The sequence below is a fragment of the Ahaetulla prasina genome, chromosome 5, assembly GCF_028640845.1.
Source record: "Ahaetulla prasina isolate Xishuangbanna chromosome 5, ASM2864084v1, whole genome shotgun sequence".
Taxonomy (NCBI): Eukaryota; Metazoa; Chordata; class Lepidosauria; order Squamata; family Colubridae; genus Ahaetulla; species Ahaetulla prasina.
Genome location: NC_080543.1, coordinates 138,678,634 through 138,693,230, shown reverse-complemented (window position 1 = coordinate 138,693,230; position 14,597 = coordinate 138,678,634).

The following is a 14,597-nucleotide window of genomic DNA, read 5'->3' as shown; positions in this document are numbered from 1 at the left end:
GTCATGTCGGACTCATCGTGACCCCATGGACCACGTTCCTCCAGGCCTTCCTGTCCTCTACCATCCTCTGGAGTCCATTTAAGTTCATGCCTACTGCTTCAGTGACTCCATCCAGCCACCTCGTTCTCTGTCGTCCCCTTCTTCTTTTGCCCTCAATCTTTCCCAGCATTAGGCTCTTCTCCAGTGAGTCCTTCCTTCTCATTAGGTGGCCAAAGTATTTCAGTTTCATCTTCAGGATCTGGCCTTCTAAAGAGCAGTCAGGGTTGATCTCCTCTAGAACTGACTTGTTGGTTCGCCTTGCAGTCCAAGGGGCTCACAGGAGTCTTCTCCAGCACCAGAGTTCAAAGGCCTCAATTCTTTGGTGCTCAGCCTTTCTTATGGTCCAACCTTCACAGCCATACATTGCAACTAGGAAAACCAGAGCCTTGATTATACGCACTTTTATTGGCAGGGTGATGTCTCTGCTTTTTACTAAGCTGTCAAGATTTGCCATAGCTTTCCTCCCCAGGAGCAAGCATCTGAAAAGCCCAGGGAAGTAAAATCTGTCACTACCTCCATTTCTTCCCCATCTATTTTCCAGGGATTGAGAGGGCCAGATGCCATGATCTTAGTTTTCTTAATGTTGAGTTTCAAATGCACTTTTGCACTCTCCTCCTTCACCCGCATCAAGAGGCTTTTTAGTTCCTCTTCGCTTTCTGCCATTAGAGTGGAATCATCTGCATATTTGAGGTTGTTGATATTTCTCCCGACAATCTTAATTCCAATTTTTGATTCCCCTAGCCCCGCCTTTCTCATGATGTACTCTGCATATAAGTTAAATAGGCAGGGCGACAGGATACAGCCTTGGCGGACTCCTTTCCCAATTTTGAACCAATCAGTGGTTCCATATCCAGTTCTCACTGTTGCTTCTTGATCCATATATAAGTTTCTCAAGAGACAAGTAAGATGGTCTGGTAAGAACTTGCCACAATTTGTTTTGATCCACACAATCAAAGGCTTTAGCATAGTCAATGAAGCAGAAGTAGATATTTTTCTGGAACTCCCTAGCTTTCTCCATGATCCAGCAATTTGATCCAGCAAATTGTTGGCAATTTGATCTCTAGTTCCTCTTCCTCTTCGAAATCCTGCCTGTACTTCTGGTAGTATAGGGTCCACATACTGCTGGAACCTAGCTTGTAGGATTTTGAGCATAACTTTACTAGCATATGATATGAGTGCAATGGTGCGACAGTTTGAACATTCTTTGGCATTGCCTTTCTTTGGAATTGGAATGTAAACTGATATTTTCCAATCATGTGGCCACTGTTGAGTTTTCCAAATTTGCTGGCAAATTGAGTGTAGCACTTTTACTGCATCATCTTCTAAGATTTTTAATAGTTCAGCTGGAATACTATCACCTCCACTAGCTTTGTTGTTGCTCAGATTTCCTAAGGCCCTTTGACTTCACATTCTAGGATGTCTGGCTCAAGGTCAGTGACCACCCCATTTAACATCCCCATTTATCAGGGATGTTAAATTCATTCTTGTATAGTTCTTCTGTGTAATTTTGCCCCCTCTTCTTAATCTCTTCTGCCTCTGTTAAGTCCCTGCCATTTTGGTCCTTTATCATGCCCATCTTTGCATGAAACGTTCCCTTCATATCTCCCATTTTCTTGAAGAGATCTCTGGGACTCTCTATTTTATTGTTTTCTTCTATTTCTTTGCACTGTTTATTTAAGAATGCATTCTTATCTCTTCTAGCTATTATTTGGAATTCTGCATTCAATTGGGTGTATCTTTCTCTTTCTCCCTTGCCTTTCGCTTCCCTTCTTTCCTCAGCTATTTACAAAGCTTCCTCAGACAGCCATTTTGCTTTCTTGCATTTCTTTTTCTTTGGGATGGTTTTAGTTGCTAACTCTTGTACAATGTTGCGAACCTTCTTCAGGCACTTTGTCTATCGGATCTAATTCCTTAAATCTATTTGTCACCTCTACTTTATATTCATCAGGGATATGATTTAGTTCATACCTGAGTAGCCTGGGGCTTTTCCCTACTTTCTTCAATTTAAGCCTAAATTTTGCAAGGAGAAGCTCATGATCTGAGCCATAGTCAGCTCCTGGTCTAGTTTTTACTGACTGTATAGAGCTTCTCCATCTTTGGCTGCAGAGCATTAAGTCAATCTGATTTCTGTGTTGACCGTCTGGTGATGTCCATGTGTAAAATAGTCTCTTGGACTGTTGGATTCAGGTATGTGGAGATATTTTAGACAACAGCCGTAGCTCTTCTCCCGCCTTGTGCCTCCTGACTTCCTTTAGTGCTGACTAATTCATTTCACCTCACCCAACCTCTCCCGTCCTTTCAACCTTCCCGAAAGAATAGCCCAGAATGGGCCTTCATTTGACAAACAGGAAACCAGGAAGAAAAGCTTTGCCTCTTGAACGGGCCAGGATTGGATAAAAGGAAACACTCCACACACTTCCCTAATTGCTCATTAGGGCAAGTAATCTACGGGGCCCCTTTTCCTGCGTGAGAAGGTGCTATTGTCCACTCAACCGCCCCAGAGGAGACAAACCAACAAATTCATTTGCAGTTAAGTTGTGGTGATTTGGGCAGAAGCGATTAATCCTCCGCTCGACAAGATCAAAGACTCCCCATTTTTAAGCCAAGCTGGAGTCTCTCATCCTCTTCACACATTGTGAGATGGACAAAAGGAAAGTTGGGTGCCGAACTGCAGCAGCACCTGAAAGGGATCCAGTTGGGAGACCTTTGAATGGGATCCACAGATCTTCAGCAAAAGGTCCACAGACAACGGGTGGAACAGATACCAAGATTCCATAGCTTCACGCCTCACAGCAACCTCCTTGCTAGACCAATTACTCATAAGATCAAAGGAGGCTCTCAGAATTTTGAAGGCAACCAGAAGAGGCAACCTGAGGTGAGTGGGGCCTCCCTTGCTTAGCCCCAGGCTCAGTGCCCCATTGCTCCAACTACTTCTGAGTCAGCCTTGACTATTGTCTCTTGACCTGCCTGGACAAGTCCCTGCAGTTTTCTTGGCAACATGTTGAGAAGTGATTCCCATTCGCTTCTTCCTACAGCTTTGACTGGCCAAAAGTCATCCAGCTGGTGACTTTGGGCAAATGGTTGTCCAATCTTTTCTTAAAAGCCTCCAGTGATGGAGCACCCACAACTTCTGGAGGCAAGCTGTTCCACTGATCAATTGTTCTTATTGTCAAGAAATTCCTCCTTAATTTTAGGTTGGATCTGCCTGTCAGTAATATTACTTTACTTTAATATTACTCCCTTAAAGTCTAAAACACCAGTCTTGTTTTGTTCTGATAGCTGCACCTGCGTTATGATGAATTCTAGTATGACACGGTCACTCCCCGCAAGGCTCCTACAACTTCCACTCCCTCCCTCAATCATTTCATCCCTAGTAATAAGAATAAAGAAATTGGAAAGATTCTCCTTGCTGTCTGCACTATTTTACACACTCATGGGATCGTTGTCTGTGCAAGCAACAACCGGCTCTGCTAGCCTGTAGGTTACGGACTATATTTCTGGATTCAGTTCCAGCTGGATTTGCACAAGATGATACTGATGATACTGAAAGGCTCATATAAACATCTTTAATTGAATGGAGATTCCACCAAAGTTCCTGCCTCTTTATTCCTTCTGTGGGAAGGAGCACATGAAGCATTCTGCCATTCTGAATGGCCAGAGCTCTTAGGATGCTCGTCATTTAGAATGGAACAGAATAACAGAGTTGGAAGGGACCCTGGAGGTCTTCTAGTCCAACTCCTGCTCAGGCGGAGACCCTAGACCATTTCAGACAAATGGCTGTCCAATCTCTTCTTAAAACCTCTACCTCCAGTGATGGAGCATTCACAACTTCTGGTGGGAAGCTGTTCCACTGATTAATGGTTCTCATGGTCAGGAAATTCCTTCTCAATTCCAGGTTGGATCTGCCTGTCAGTAATATTACTTTACTTTAATATTACTCCTTAAAGTCTAAAACACCAGTCTTGTTTTGTTCTGATAGCTGCACCTGCGTTATGATGAATTCTAGTATGACACGGTCACTCCCCGCAAGGCTCCTACAACTTCCACTCCCTCCCTCAATCATTTCATCCCTAGTAATAAGAATAAAGAAATTGGAAAGATTCTCCTTGCTGTCTGCACTATTTTACACACTCATGGGATCGTTGTCTGTGCAAGCAACAACCGGCTCTGCTAGCCTGTAGGTTACGGACTATATTTCTGGATTCAGTTCCAGCTGGATTTGCACAAGATGATACTGATGATACTGAAAGGCTCATATAAACATCTTTAATTGAATGGAGATTCCACCAAAGTTCCTGCCTCTTTATTCCTTCTGTGGGAAGGAGCACATGAAGCATTCTGCCATTCTGAATGGCCAGAGCTCTTAGGATGCTCGTCATTTAGAATGGAACAGAATAACAGAGTTGGAAGGGACCTTGGAGGTCTTCTAGTCCAACTCCCTGCTCAGGCCGGAGACCCTAGACCATTTCAGACAAATGGCTGTCCAATCTCTTCTTAAAAACCTCTACCTCCAGTGATGGAGCATTCACAACTTCTGGTGGGAAGCTGTTCCACTGATTAATGGTTCTCATGGTCAGGAAATTCCTTCTCAATTCCAGGTTGCTTCTCTCTTTGATAAGTTTCCATCTGTTGCTTCTTCTCCTGGCCTCAGGTGCTCTGGAGAAGAGGTTCATGACACACAAGATGCCCCTTGTCTTCATCAGATAGATGGCCATGGCCATGCATGTATGGGTGGCTGATGTATGTATGTGTATGTATGTATGTATGTATGTATGTATGTATGATTGATTAATTCTATTTCTAAACCACCTACAGCCATGATTGATTGCTTTTAGCCCCCAAGGAAGCCCCGTAGAAGTTTTTAAAACCTTTTAACTTGGCTGTGCTTTGAGGCCCTGGAGTTTGCTTCAACAGGATGGGATTTACACCTGAATAAAAGGTCATGTGTAAATTGGTGGGACCAGGGAACTGCTCCGTTTCAAGGGAAGCTGAGTAACTGCACTTGAGACAGGCATTTCAACAGGAGTGGCCCACGCCTCCAAGGAAGCCCCGGCCCCTTGACTGGCTGGAGATACGGTCTATTCTCTCTCTCTCTTCCTCCCTCCATTCATCTTTCCCCTGCTCTCCCCCCTCGCCCCCTCCCCTTAGACGCTATTCAGAGTCGTGGGTTTTAAAATCGCACCGGCCAATTCTTAATTATCCCAGAGAGAGAGCGGGGAAAATGTTTGGTTCATTCTGCAAGGCCCTTTCTACAATGGTCTGGTGCCAATAGGGGGAGAATCTAATTAAGCCAATTATGCTCATTGGTTTGTTTAATCAATGGTTTGATTTAATTGGGGAGGCTGCGGTGCATAGTGTAGGATGTGAGAACCAGGAGACCTCGCTGCTCCAGTGGTGACATGGTCACCGAGACAGGAGGCTGCAGACTAAGGACTGCTTTGTCATGAATGGGCGCCTCAGCCAAGAACCTGGGGCTCCACTGGGAATCGCGGCCCTTGGCCAATGGAGATAAATGACGAAGGCTTTCTGATCGGAGCCCTCAGCTGTCCTATTAAGCAGCTAAAGATGGCAGTTGCCTGGGCTGTCAGTTGGATGATTTGAAACCCAGATCTCCTCGTGACATCACCTAATTTGCACTAAACTTCTGCATTTGGAGATGATGGATGGGAACGTTGGCACTGTTCATATGCTCAGGAGATGGTGCCACAGGAGCTCAGCAGGGGATATGGCCTTATTCTGCTTATCAGCCAGGAGATGCTTGGAGATGTTAGCAATGACTACATACTCAATGAGATGAGTGTGTAGTAGAGACATGATAGCAGTGTTCCAATATTTAAGGGGCTCCTGCAAGGACGAGGGGGGTCCAACTATTTTCCAGACCACCAGAAGGCAAGATGAGAAGCAATGGATGGAAAGTAACCAAGGAGAGAAGCAACCTAAAACTAAGGAGAAATTTCCTAATGGTGAGAACAATTAATCAGTGGAACAACTTGCCTTCAGAAGTTATGGGTGCTGGTGCTCCATCACTGGATGCTTTCAAGAAGAGATTGGACAGTTGCTTGCAGTGGGATAGGGTCTCCTGCTCCGGGGGGGTGGGTTGGACTAGAAGACCCCAAAGACTCTTCCAACTCTATTATCCAACTCTATTATTATGTTCTAATGAGATGCTCATTAAAATGCAGCAAAATAGGGCAGGCAACTACACAATCCAAAATGTACACACCAATTTAGAGCTCCTGCACAGAGTAGTCTACCAACAGCCTCTCAGTTGGCATGGAACTGGAGTTTTCTGCATCTCTTTTTGCCATCTAAGAGTTGTCCGGATGTTGCAAGTGAACTCTAGCAGATAGACATCACCTACGGATCTGTCAAGCCCAATGATGCACTAATTCACCCAGGGAAAGTTCCTGGCCTTACGTGATCCTGGACCATAGTAGTCAGAAATGACCTTTCCATCTTTAATGACTGCAAAACTGCTCCTCCTTGGGGACAGGTGACTCATTTGTCTTCTGTTCCCCATGCCAAGCTTTCTTCTCCTTCACTGGGGTTAAGTGGCAATATTTTGTTTAGATAGCTATATATAGTCAGTGGATGAGCCATGAATATGGCTCACTTTATCTCTTTGGATTCCAGCACGCATTTCCCTCAGAGGGCTACGGAACTCAACTGTTCTTCACCAAAACTATTTCACCTCAGGGAAAGCAGGATGTGATTAAAATTGGCAGAATGGCTGAACTTCAAAGGCTTGAGGAGAAGAGTAATTACCTCAGCTTACAAGTTCATAACCATCTTTGGGCTCAGCTCCTGAGTACTGAAGCAAATCCGCCCCTGGTGCTCTCGAGCCCACGCTAAATGCCATCCCATCCATTGAGGTGCAATGGGAGAACACACATGTGGAGAAATTAAAACAAAAAATGAGAAAACCCCAGGCCATCTACTCCAAGAGTGGCAACTTTAGGACTTGTGGACTTCAACTCCCAGAATTCTCCTGGCTGAGGCCTTCTGGGAGTTGAAGTCCACAAGGCATAAAGTTGTCCAGGTTGGACAGCCCTGGTCTACTGTTTCCGTGGCAACATTTCTCCTGAGGCATGGGTGGGATAGCTCCCCTTTTAAGACCAGAAATTCACGTCTGTGAATTTCTAAACAGGTCTAAAGGTCTGCTTAGCTCACTACTCAAGGTGTGCAGTTTAAAGATGAGGTATTTGTACAGAACAAGAAGTACCCTTGGGCAAATACCTTGGGAGTCTCTTTTGATTAAAAATGATTTTCTCATCAATCATCAGAAAAGTTCCTCAGGAAGGAACAATGGGAGAAATGTGAAGACCAAGAGTTAGAATTCAGTTTGCTGTGTTGTTCTGAAACAAAAAAAAAAGCAACTAGCCATATCTCATCCTTGTCACGTTTGCAGCCAGAAGCTACAATCAAAGTAGGCCTCGTGTAAACACCGCAATGGCCATTACATGACATCATTATGCCAAGGACACAAAGGGTGTCCCTGTGTGATATGAGGCTGTTATTCGTGTCATTTGCATCCCAAGCCTTTCAGTGCAAGAAGGAAACTAAGAAATTTTGTATTTCTAGCATAAGGAGAATATTCCTTCTGCTCTTTCTCATCAATAAAAAGACATTTATCCTTGTTTAACTTAATGTATTTAATCAGGTTACCACTTTATTAAATAATTATTTGTACTTCATCGAAAGTAACCCCCAGCAAACATTTTCCTTATCAGAAAGATGTCGAACATTTTTAGAAAGGCCTGTTTAGTGATACCTGGAACATTCTGGGAAAGCTGCAACTGTTTCTGTAGAAAGTTGAAGCGCTTGGTGGAGCTGAGCTCAGAACCAGTTTACAACTTCTATAGTTTTGCTTGTTTGGACGGACAGATATTATATAGCAAATCATGACTGTATATAAACCTGCCAGACATAAAACAAACAACCTTTGAAGGAGAACAGACAACTGGGAAGGCTGGTGCTTTACCAAAATCTTACTAAAGTCGGAAAGAGGGCAGAATAAGAAGTAATTGGTGGAAGCTCCTTAAAGAAAGACCCAACGTAGAATTAAGGAGACATTTCTTGTAAGCGAGAACAATTAATCCATGGAACGTTATCCCCAGAAGTTGTAGGTGCTCCATCACTGGAGGTTTCCAAGAAGAAACTGGACAGCTATTTCTCCAGAATGGTCTGGAGTCTCCTGCTTGAGCAGGGATTGGACTAGAAGATCTCCAAGCTCCCTTCCAACTCTGTATCCTTCCTCTTACTTTCCCTTCTACTTTGCTTTCCTTTTTAATAATAGTAATAACAACAACAGAGTTGGAAGGGACCTTGGAGGCCTTCTAGTCCAACCCCCTGCCCAGGCAAGAAAACCTGCCCCATCTCAGACAGATGGTTATCCAAGATTTTCTTTAAAATTTCCAGTGTTGGAGCATTCACAACTTCTGCAGGCAAGTTGTTACACTTATTAGTTGTTCTAACTGTCAGGAAATTTCTCCTTAGTTCTAAGTTGCTTCTCTCCTTGATTAGTTTCCATCCGTTGCTTCTTGTCCTGCCCTCAGGTGCTTTGGAGAATAGCTTGACTCCCTCTTCTTTGGGGCAGCCCCTGAGATAGTGGAAGACTGCTATCATGTCTCCCCTAGTCCTTCTTTTTATTAAACTAGACATACCCAGTTCCCAACCTGTAAAGGAGGGGAGGGCCATTTTAGGATTTCAAATCCATCGGAATGGCCAAAAGAGAAGGGCAGAAGAGTCCCTGCGCTATTCTCGGAGTCTTCATGGCTACAGTTTTATGGCAGAGTCTCCTTGGCTGAAAGGGCCACCAACTTCTCCTAAGAGGTATGGACCACATGGGCTCCTATGGAGAGAAAAACCACCTTCTCATTATGCTTTTTCCAAACTTTTTTGATGGCCAGAAATAAGGCCAAGGGTTGTGATCTTAGGCTATAGACTGTATGACTATAACTTGTTGCTGGCAATCCTTATGATTTATATTGATATATTGATCATCAATTGTGTTGTAAATGTTGTACCTTGATGAACGTATCGTTTCTTTTATGTACACTGAGAGCATATGCACCAAGACAAATTCCTTGTGTGTCCAATCACACTTGGCCAATAAAATTCTATTCTATTCTATTCTATTCTATTCTATTCTATTCTATTCTATTCTATTCTATTCTATTCTATATCCTACAAGATGCCTGATCATAAATTAAGGGAAAAAAAACCTTTCATGTTCTATGGCTGTGGAGGATGGTGGGTCCTTCTGCTGAAGCCTTCCTGGCTAATGGAAAATCTTCCATGTTTTGCTGCTGAGCCTCTTTTTAACTCCAGGCTGCTAAACGTATTTTATTTTTAGCTCCCACTTAGATACCTGTTTGTTCTACTGGTTGGTCTTAGAAGAGACATTTTTTATTTATGAAATATTGGAAAGAAATATAAACAGTCATCTTCTCTGTGGCTTTTACCCCCTCTTTAAGCCTTCACTTTCGGAGGGGTTCTTTTTTCAGTTGCTTAAGCACTGTTTCTCAAACTTGGCATGCTGGCTGGGAAATTCTGGGAACTGAGGTCCGCACGTCTTAAAAGTTGCCAAGTTCGAGAAACACTGAACTAGAGTAACCAAATATGGGTTTGCAAAGCTCCAGATGACCATCAGATGGCAGCAAGAGTTAGACTTTAAGTCTTCCATGTTGGGGTCCCAGCCTAGATGTGGCCTAATCCAGCCGTCACCAACCTTTCCGGCTTGGCGGACTGGTGGAAGGGGGGGAGGGGATGGTTCTGTGTGAGTGGCAGACATGTATGCACGCAAATGGAGCTATGCGCCTGCATGTGCTTGCTTGCCAGCTGGTTCCAGAAAGGCCGCAGCCCAATATCAGGTCACAGGCCAGGTTGTTGGGGACCCCTGGCCTAATCAATTAACGCAGTCAGTCTTTCATCTGTTAGTATTTTGATTTTTTTAAAAAAAATTTTTTTTTGGTTATATAAGGATTTTAGTTGCTTTGCAAAACCACTGGCCTTAATTTTATTTTGAAGTACAAATTTCTATTCTTGCGGCATTCATTAATCCTTTTCACCAGCAAATGCAAAAGGAATCAGTTAAATGATCTGAAATTTTAGGTATAAACCGATTAAGCAGGGAGTCACCTGGGAAAGCACACCCAGATTCCATTAATCAATGGGTTTCATGAATAAATGGAAGAACTCTGATTTCAATGGCTCTGCTAGCCTGTAGGTTACGGACTATATTTCTGGATTCAGTTCCAGCTGGATTTGCACAAGATGATACTGATGATACTGAAAGGCTCATATAAACATCTTTAATTGAATGGAGATTCCACCAAAGTTCCTGCCTCTTTATTCCTTCTGTGGGAAGGAGCACATGAAGCATTCTGCCATTCTGAATGGCCAGAGCTCTTAGGATGCTCGTCATTTAGAATGGAACAGAATAACAGAGTTGGAAGGGACCCTGGAGGTCTTCTAGTCCAGCCCCCTGCTTAGGCAGGAAACCCTACACCACTTCAGACAAATGGTTGTCCAATCTCTTCTTAAAAACTTCCAGTGTTGGAGCATTCATAGCTTCTGGAGGCAAGTTGTCCCACTGGTTAATTGTTCTATTTGTCAGGAAATTTCTCCTTAGTTCTTTTTTTTTTTTTTTTTTTTATTCAAAAAGTTTTTATTAGTCAAAAAAGGTTTATACAAATACATATCAGGTATGGTAAATTTTCATTTTGAATTTATCGCGCCTGAAGCAGATGAGGCTAGCGATTGGGAGTGGTTGCAGCTGGCTTGTGGAGTCAACCATTGGAGCACGATTCTTCGACTCGCAAGTATACTTCCCATATTTCCGATGGTCTTAGGCGATCCCTGGAAAATCGTCATTTGACCCGCAACGGGGTCCCGACCCACAAGTTGAGAACTGCTGCTCTAACAGGATACAGAAAGCCAGCAATTGTTAGAAAGAAGGAATAACCATTGTTTTCCCTTCCCTGAGTTCACTTTCCCTGCCCTAAAAACACACCCTGCAAGAATGTGTCTCTCTTAGCTTTAGCATTATCTGCCTTTTAAAGGCTGCTTGTCAGCTCTCTAAACTCTGACTCTGGCTGGAATTCCAGTTTATTCTACAAATTTGCTGCCTTAGTATTCCCTCCCCACCCCCCCAGGAGTGCTGGTAACGGGCAACATGATGGGAACCTGTGTTGACCTCCAGCGATTGCTTTGTGGAGATAGCGGCCCTCAAAGGAGAGCACATTCTTTCTCAACTAGGAGTATGAAGTTGTGGTTGGTTGATTATCAGCAGCTAAAAGAGCCCGTCATTTATCTTCATGGAAAACCTATTATCTTCACTCTGGAAAGAGTGCAGAGAAGAGCAACAAAGATGATGGGGGGGGGGGGCTGGAGGCTAAAACGCATAAAAGAATAGTTGCAGGAATTGGGCACCTCTAGTTTAATGAACAGAAGGACTAGCAGCCCTCTGATATTTGAGGGGCTCCTACAAAGACGAGAGGGTCAGCCTACCCTCTCAGCCTACTCCAGATCTCTGGAGGGCCAGGGATAGGGGTTGTTCCTCTGCCCTGGTCCTATTAGACCTCTCAGCGGCTTTCGATACCATCGACCATGGTATCCTGCTGCGCGGTTGGAGGGATTGGGAGTGGTTGCAGCTGGCTTGTGGAGTCAACCATTGGAGCGTGATTCTTCGACTCGCAAGTATACTTCCCATATTTCCGATGGTCTTAGGTGACCCCTGGAAAATCGTCATTTGACCCACAACGGGGTCCCGACCCACAAGTTGAGAACTGCTGCTCTAACAGGATACAGAAAGCCAGCAATTGTTAGAAAGAAGGAATAACCATTGTTTTCCCTTCCCTGAGTTCACTTTCCCTGCCCTAAAAACACACCCTGCAAGAATGTGTCTCTCTTAACTTTAGCATTATCTGCCTTTTAGAGGCTGCTTGTCAGCTCTCTAAACTCTGACTCTGGCTGGAATTCCAGTTTATTCTACAAATTTGCTGCCTTAGTATTCCCTCCCCCCACCCCAGGAGTGCTGGTAACAGGGCAACATGATGGGAACCTGTGTTGACCTCCAGCGATTGCTTTGTGGAGATAGCGGCCCTCAAAGGAGAGCACATTCTTTCTCAACTAGGAGTATGAAGTTGTGGTTGGTTGATTATCAGCAGCTAAAAGAGCCCGTCATTTATCTTCATGGAAAACCTATTATCTTCACTCTGGAAAGAGTGCAGGGAAGAGCAACAAAGATGATGGGGGGGGGGGCTGGAGGCTAAAACGCACAAAAGAATAGTTGCAGGAATTGGGCACCTCTAGTTTAATGAACAGAAGGACTAGCAGCCCTCTGATATTTGAGGGGCTCCTACAAAGACGAGAGGGTCAGCCTACCCTCTCAGCCTACTCCAGATCTCTGGAGGGCCAGGGATAGGGGTTGTTCCTCTGCCCTGGTCCTATTAGACCTCTCAGCGGCTTTCGATACCATCGACCATGGTATCCTGCTGCGCCGGTTGGAGGGATTGGGAGTGGGAGGCACCGTTTATCGGTGGTTCTCCTCCTATCTCTCCGACCGGTCGCAGTCGGTGTTGACAGGGGGGCAGAGGTTGGCCCCGAGGCGCCTCACTTGTGGGGTGCCGCAGGGGTCGATCCTCTCGCCCCTACTGTTTAACATCTACATGAAGCCGCTGGGTGAGATCATCAGTGGTTTCGGTGTGAAGTACCAGCTGTATGCGGATGACACCCAGCTGTACTTTTCACACCGGACCACCCCAACGGTTATCGAAGTGCTGTCCCGGTGTCTGGAGGCCGTACGGGTCTGGATGGGGAGAAACAGGCTCAAGCTCAATCCCGCCAAGACAGAGTGGCTGTGGATGCCGGCATCCCGGTACAGTCAGCTAAATCCGCGGCTGACCATCGGTGGCGAGTCAGTGGCCCCGATGGAGAGGGTTCGCAACTTAGGCGTCCTCCTGGATGAACGGCTGTCTCTAGAAGATCATTTGACGGCCGTCTCCAGGAGAGCGTTCTACCAGGTTCGCCTGGTACGCCAGTTGCGCCCCTTTCTGGACCGGGATGCCCTATGCACGGTCACCCACGCACTCGTGACGTCTCGCCTGGATTACTGCAATGCTCTCTACATGGGGCTCCCCTTGAAGGGCATCCGGAGGCTGCAGTTAGTCCAGAATGCGGCTGCGCGGGTGATAGATGGAGCCCCTCGTGGCTCCCGTATAACACCCATCCTGCGCAGACTGCACTGGCTGCCTGTGGCCTTCCGGGTGCGCTTCAAGGTTTTGGTGACCACCTTTAAAGCGCTCCATGGCATAGGGCCGGGTTATCTACGGGACCGCCTGCTGCTACCGAATACCTCTCACCGACCCGTGCGCTCTCACAGAGAGGGACTCCTCAGGGTGCCGTCAGCGAGGCAATGTCGTCTGGCGACGCCCAGGGGAAGGGCCTTCTCTGTGGGGGCTCCCACCCTCTGGAATGAACTGCCCCCAGGACTTCGTCAGCTTTCGGACCTTCGGACCTTCCGCCGCGAGCTTAAAACATATCTATTTAACTGCGCAGGACTGAGTTAGATTTTAGTTTGTGGTTTTTATCTTGGGTTTTAATTTTAATTTTTATATTTTTAATTAAGGCTTTTGAATAAGTTTTTTAATTGTTTTTAGAATTGTATTTATTGTATTTTTTGTTTTTTAAATGCCTGTAAACCGCCCTGAGTCCTTTGGGAGATAGGGCGGTATATAAATATAAACAATAAAAATAATAATAAACAATAAATAAATAAATACCCTCCAAAGCATAGTCTGAACTATGAGATGCCTCACAGCTGAATACCTAACTCTGCTGGCCTCCATCCTCTACTGGTGTTCCTGGTTACAAGCAAAGGGACACATTCAGGGCAGCAATTTCTACATGCAGTTTTCTGTTGCAGAACCAAGACAGATGTGGCAGGAATTACATTCACTACTTCATGGAATCAGATGTTTAGCAAAGCCTCCTTCTTGAATTAAAGGCAGAGCAAACAGCAAAGTGAATGGCCTCAAAAACAACATTATATTAATGTCACATGCCAGATGTCGCAAAAGGCTGGCTTTGAAATCCATTTTGACTATTTCCACATAGTTACAGAAAGTGTGTCTGCCAGTATGGGTCTGTGCATGTGTGTGTGGTAAGTTATTAATGCTTTTGCTATGTCTAAAATGGACTGACATTCGAGTAAGAAATGAAAATACAGTGGCGTCTGTCTCCCGCAGCATATGTGGGTCGATGGAAACAGAAAAGAAGAAGAAAAAAGACCCCTGACTTACAAAAAGAAGAAGAATGTGCAGCCTTAAATCACTTCCAGTGACTTTATTTGTCTAGTCTAAAATCTAGGGATTACACGAGTGTTCTAGGTTTATCTACAGAAGATCTCTAAGCTTAAACGTAGGGATCAGAAGGCAAGAATGGAGAGCGGTCAGATTAAGGAGGGGAGTCAAAACAATCCTTTAAAGGACTTTGTGAATCGGAGTCAGCTACAAATGTCTCAGCGGTGCTTGCTTTGAAACGTACAGGAGTTTTAG